Below are 6,585 nucleotides of genomic sequence, written 5' to 3' on the forward strand. Positions count from 1 at the left end.
TATTTAGTATTGTCTGTAGAGATGTTGGAAATTCTGTAAAATGTTTGCCAAAGGAGAATGCCAATATTCTCACACTAAACATCGCCTGCAGGCACTAAATCACACACTAAGGAATATGATAGGATAGATATTATATGATGACATGAATTCACAGTGTACTACAACATTTTTGTGGACTTAAAGGAGCAGTCTGTGATTTGCTTCTCATGGTCTTCTAGCTATCTATTCTAAGTGTGTGCTCAGAACACTTTGGTGTTTGTAAACAGTACTGGCTCTGTAAATGGTAAACAAACAAATTAGCTCGAACCAAGCCGTATACTACTCCAGCCAATCAACTTGTTGCTTTAGGAGCATTTAGGAGCATAAAATGCCATAGGTCACTGAGCCAGAGTGGAGGTGCCAGGCCTGCATGGGGGAAAACTACAGTAACAGTATGTGCCACAATCTCAGAAAACAAGGTGTGCCGTCATATTTACAGCACACATAATCTTCTACAGTGATCTCATCCCTCAGATTGTGAGAGGTTTTGTATGCAACAACATGCCAAGCTGTTTTTGTAAACATAATTGGCCCCATCTCTCCTATCTGGTGTGCAAATGCAGTGGGTTGGTCCCCCCCCCCCCCATGTGTCTCCTTTCAGCGGCCTCAGTCCAGGATCGAGCTCCTGAGGTGCGGCAGCCCACAGAGAACCTCTCCGGATTGTGATTGACAGCTGTCACTCACCCCACTTCCACTTTCTTGGAGATTTAAATTCTCCTTATCTGTCCAACACGTCACATTGCTTTAGCGTAGCAAAGTGTTTCAAGTGCCAATTTAGGAGAGTTTGCAAAAAAAAAAAGAGTAAACAGAATGATAGAGTTGTTACAGTCCAAAGCCATTCTGTTGTGACAGATGATGAGGACATAGCTGTCAATGAAGAATCACTAACGTTTACAGAGGAGTCCATCATGTAAATTAATTCAACTCCCGCTAGCAACCCATGAGTCGAACTCCTGGGCCAATCTGTAGTCCTTGTGACAAGTGTCGCTTGACCAAACATGGCGTCAAAGCGTCAAAATTCGTGTCTTCTAGGTTGTCGTGTGAGCTTGTCGTGCACATCAACCATTTTGAAAGGGCGCAGACCTCGAATATATTTAATGAAATGGTCGGCGGGGAGACATCATTTCTATGTTAATGATAGGATCACGAAGTTTATAGAGGAAAATGTGCCGTTCAAGATTGTTCTAGCCAATTTGACTTGAACCTGTTAGCTAATCAGTTAGCCAAATGAGCTGAGCTGCCATAGAAATGACACATTCTGTTCTGTGCCAGTTTGATATCAGCGACAGATCCACAGGTCGCTGTCGCCAGACCCCCCTTCATTTTTGTTGATCGTCATTTGACGCCTGGACTATAAATTGGCCTCAAGAGATCTCCTGGGAAAAGATGATGAGGTGCTACCTCTAAATAAATAGTCTTCCACATTGACTCGTAATCTGAAGAAAAAAGATTAGTCAGTAAACTGGAGGATTATTAAACTAGATGGTGTCATTTCACACATGCCAATGGTTTATCTTCTACTACTGACATATCTAAATCTAAAATTAAGGTTCAAATCCAGCTGTTAAATGGACCTCTGGCTTGTGAAATAAATCAGAGCCACTGAAACATTCAGTAAACACTGTTGCTATCCCTGTAAGTCTGACACAACCCATCTCATGCTTGTACCGCAGCCAAGTCACTGAAACAGATGGTTATTTTCCAGCAGGTTTCCAAGCGTACAGAATGATTTGTTTCTGGTATCTGTATCTGGTTGGATGGTACTTGACATCAATCCACAATGCACCGTTCATGTTTTCTGTCTCAACTCCAGCCAACTCTATGTGGACAAAGTGTGTTCAACATTAAATAAACCTCATGGTTGGTTTTCAACTCCTTTTTGTCATCCAGATTCTTCTGCCTGGAATTCACCTCATGCTAGGTGAGCTAATGTCATGCTAGGCATTCTGATGTCATGCTAGGCGTGCTAATACCATGCTAATGTATTGCTGCTTCTGCCTGAGTGGCACACGCTGTGGTTTTAGGCTGCCAGCGTGCCAGTTACAGACCAATGCATCCCGTCACGCATTTCCCCCTCACCTCCGTCGAACTCCACTTGGGTTCGAGATTGTCATCTCGACGCATCTTTGAAGTGCCTCACAGCGTGCTAACACATTTTAATACTTGATGTGAACGGCATCGTAGGGGGAAATCTTCCCCACCTGAAATTAAAAAACATCCTGCCACTCACTCTTGCATGTATTAATGTCTATCCCTCCACCACCCCTCTTAGCAAAAGGTAATATGAAATTGTGTGGTGAACTTTATGGTTGATGCATTTCTGCATATGCTGTTGAACATCAATCACCTCCGAGGCGACCAGATGGAAATGTATTACAGTGCCCAAATGAGTAATTCATGACCTGGTCCAAAGGCGCGTACACAAATGCGTATTCATTTTTGACTTCAATTGATTCATCAGATAACTTCAAAATATTCTTTGCTCCGCAATGGTGCAGATGGTGGTAAGATATGTGGTCATCAGTCACCATCACCATCAGTGTTACCAATAATTAACAGGAAGACAAAAAAAAACTCTTTCTAAGTGTTATCTACCTTGTGGCTTTTTCTTTGATTGAGAATGAGAGTTGAGGACAGCCATGCACAAACCTTGTTTCTCCCTTTCTCTCTCTCTCTCTCTCTCTCTCTCTCTCTCTCTCTGTCTCTCTCTTTCCATTATATATTTGAGTTCTCTTCTGAGTCGCAAACCGTTGCATCATGCTCAGTGAATCGCAGTGATCCACCACCCCTCATGATTCTGAATGTCTAAGTTCAAAAGCCTGTTTGTTTGATTCCAATGAAAGAAGCTATTTGCATAAATAATGAACTGTGAAACCTCATCCCGCAGGTTCGCTGTGAAACAGAAATCACATGAAAGAATGAAACGATGAAAGGGCTCCACAACACTAATGCGGAATCTGGACTGTTGTTTATTTTTTTTATTTCTGTATCCCCCTCAAACTGCAAACCACCCTGCTCTGATGCTCCCAGTGTTACGAGATGACACATGCCTGAGCTGGGAGCCCAGACTGGCGGGTTGCCAGAAAAGAAGAGGATCATTTGTCTGTGCCTCTGACACCAGTTGTCTTAAATTAGGAAATTATAATTTGGTTGCCATTTCCTTGCGCTCTCTGATGCAACGTGGTGGAAACAGTTTTTTTTTCTTTAGTCTTTCATCCGATCTGCAAGGTTTGAAAGGAAGCAAGTGTAGTGTCTGACTGATCTGTGCATTCACGGTGGCCTGCATTGCAGCTCGGGGGGAAGAGCTCTGGGACCACAGTGGGGCTGTTTGAGCCAAGATGGAGGAGCAGCCTCGCCTCTTTATGGGCTGGAGTCGCTTATTTATGGGCCATGCCAATGGAGAAGTATCAACACAGAATGGCAGCTTTAAAAGGATATCAGGGGCAATCTGGCAGGGTTCAAATATCAATGTAAAGGTCAATTAAGCTTGATGACCACTCTGAGTCGGCACAAAATGGCGTCTCCCGAGAGCTTAGTGAGCACGGAATTCATTAACAGCAACTTTACAGATGGAACTCCTTCCCGAATTGATTGTTCAGACACAGACTATAAAAGTCCTGCAGGGATGACATCTAATCTATCTATCTGTCTGTCTATGTATCTAATCTATATGTACATCTAATAATGTATACATGCATATTCGTTTAAGTGTATATTTAGTATGTATGTATGTATATACGTAGGTATGTATCACTGTCCAGCCTAGGAGTTGATTCATTTAGTCTGTGTCCTATAATGACAGAGTGTTAATTTAGGAAGTCAATAGTCTTTAATGGTTACTGTATTTATAATGAGTGTTTATGGCTTGTCTATATCACCTATCTTGAGGACCGGAGGGATCCTTCTAGAGATTTAAGAGTGAGGTTTTAGAGGTTTTAACTAATGTATCTGAGTGAAATGTAACACAAGCAGTCAATTTTTAGTGTCTGTAGGAAATAACTTTCCCCCGCTCACTCCCATCACTACCACCACCCTGAGATCTTGCCAGTTCAGCAGTCATGCATTTGACCCTCAGGTGACCCCCGAACCCTTTCTTTTTTTCAAGGGGGGTGGGGGGGGGGGGGGGCTTGGTTTGGGGTCCATCCTCATCCCTTTTTCATAGCATCCTTCGTCTGAATGACAATATCAAGGAAAAAAAGGCGCACAGTTCTCTCTGTCTGACTAGGTCTGTGGACATGTTTCTGAACACGTCCAGAGAAGGGAAGGGGAAAGTGTCGGTCTGGCCTGGTGTGCCTGGCACCCGGGGCGAGCCATCAGCAGATGCAACCTGGCGGCGCGTGTTTCTCCAACACACACACACACACACACACACACACACACACACACACACACACACACACACACACACACACACACCGTGGGGAATGCATTACTGTGGTATCAGTGGGGACGGAAATAGCTAAATATTTCATCACTCGTCTCCCAGTTACACCGTCTCTTTCTCCTGCTTTATTCCCCTGCTGTCATGAATATGGGACAAGAGCAACCTGCTACACGGCGCTGTCAGAGAAGTCATCGCTACATCTGGACTAAATATATCCACTGTTTGGTGCTGCGTGACTACAAAATACTTTAAAGAGTTCTGGGAAGGTTTTTTTTTTTTTAGGTAGAAAGTAGAAATGACTTGGTTTAATGGAAGAGATGGTGTGCGTCTGTGTGGACTTGTTTGTGTGTGTGTTTAGTTTGTGTGTGTGTGTGTGTGTGTGTGTGTGTGTGTGGGGGTGTGTGTGTCAGAGAGAGAGAGAGTGAGGTTCTTATTTTCAGTCTCTATTGTCTGCAGCCCTACACCTGTCCAAAAGCTGATCCAGATGGGAGTGCTTCATAGACAACATATTTCTTATATACTTCTAAAGGGTTGTATGTGTGTGTGTGTGTGTGTGTGTGTGTGCAAGTGTGTTTCTTTTTGCAGCAGTGTGTATGTGTGCACATGCAAGAGTGTCTATGTGTGTTTGCATCTTTGTAACTTTGATCTCTCTCCTGTTTTAGCAAAGGCGAACACACACAAACACACACACACACCCACAAACACACACACACACACACACACACACACACACACACACACACAAGCATCTGATTGCAATACATTAGTCCCTCTTGATGTCCCACTCTTGTGACCCAGTGTTTTGAGGCAGCCCCATTGCCCAGTGCGTTGTTGAGGCCATCAGGCCCAGGTCGCGCCTCATTCATTGTGCCTTGTCACCGCTGTAGAACTAATGGCCCCCAAACAGGACGTTATATTTCTCCCATCCACTCTTTTTGTGCTCCACCTTCCTGAACTGACCCTACAGCGCGCGCAGACCAAATGGTCCATCCGTCTGTCACGTACGTTTTGTTAACAATTTTATCTCCCTGCGGCTTAAAAAAAAGGCCTCTTATGTGCCTTGTTTTGAGTTCGAGAAAACAAAAACAATTACCAGCTCCGTAGGAGATGGCAGGTTTTTTTGTTTTGTTATTATTGTTGTTTTGAAGGATAAAATTCCCGCCTCAAAGGGCGTTTTTGAAAATGTTATGCCAGCGTGGTGTAATGACTTGACACTTTTTTTGTTCCAGTGATAAACGTGTGAGAATCACTGTAGCCATCCATCCCACCTCATCTCTCTCTCTCTCTCTCTCTCTCTCTCTCTCTCTCTCTGTCTCTTGGTCTTTCCCTCTCAGACACACACGCACTCACATGACTACCACAACCAGGTGATTTATATTTCCTTTCATCATTTTAATAATTAATAAATAATAATGTTAATAATTCCTCTTTTAAAAATAATCATTTTATCCCCTCCAGAAGCAGGTGGAAGCAGGATAAAAAAAAGAAAAAGAAATGTGTGTGATACTTCTTCTTTGTGATTCAAATTCCAAATAAAGATGAACAAAATTATAATTGTTTTAAATCCAAATGAAAATTAATTAGTCTTTTTGAGTTACGGCTATGGATGGGATGATAAGAGAGGACAGACCAGCCCAAACTGGTAATTAATCTCTGAGTAGGTGGCAATGGTGCTGGATCAGCACTCCCATATCCATCCCATGGATAGAACGCCCCACGTATTTTACAAGGTGATTCATTCATTAAGTCCTGGACGGGCTGTGCCAATTTACTGTGCAGATATTCATTTTTATCAGTAGCCTATGGGCACTCCATGGGAATCAGACCCATGATCTTGGTGCTGTTACTACAGACCTCCACCACCCTTCCGTCTGAGCTCTATGACATCACAGACCTCCACCCATAGACACAACAAACGGAGGGCAAAGAAAACTATGCATGGTCTTGGTCATGCTTATATCAAATTGTGTATATGTACAAAAATGTGTATATTTGAATGTGTGTATTTCACTGCTATACAAATATAGAAAGCAGGTGTTTGATGGTTGTTTACATTTGCCTCCTCTGTCAGTAGTTTGAGTATGCTATGCTAGGCTATTTGCAGATTCTGTTCCGTTTTTCTCAATGATGGTCAAATTCAATATTAGTAGTTAAAGAAGCAC

This window comes from Clupea harengus, chromosome 24 (assembly GCF_900700415.2).
Source record: "Clupea harengus chromosome 24, Ch_v2.0.2, whole genome shotgun sequence".
Classification (NCBI taxonomy): Eukaryota; Metazoa; Chordata; class Actinopteri; order Clupeiformes; family Clupeidae; genus Clupea; species Clupea harengus.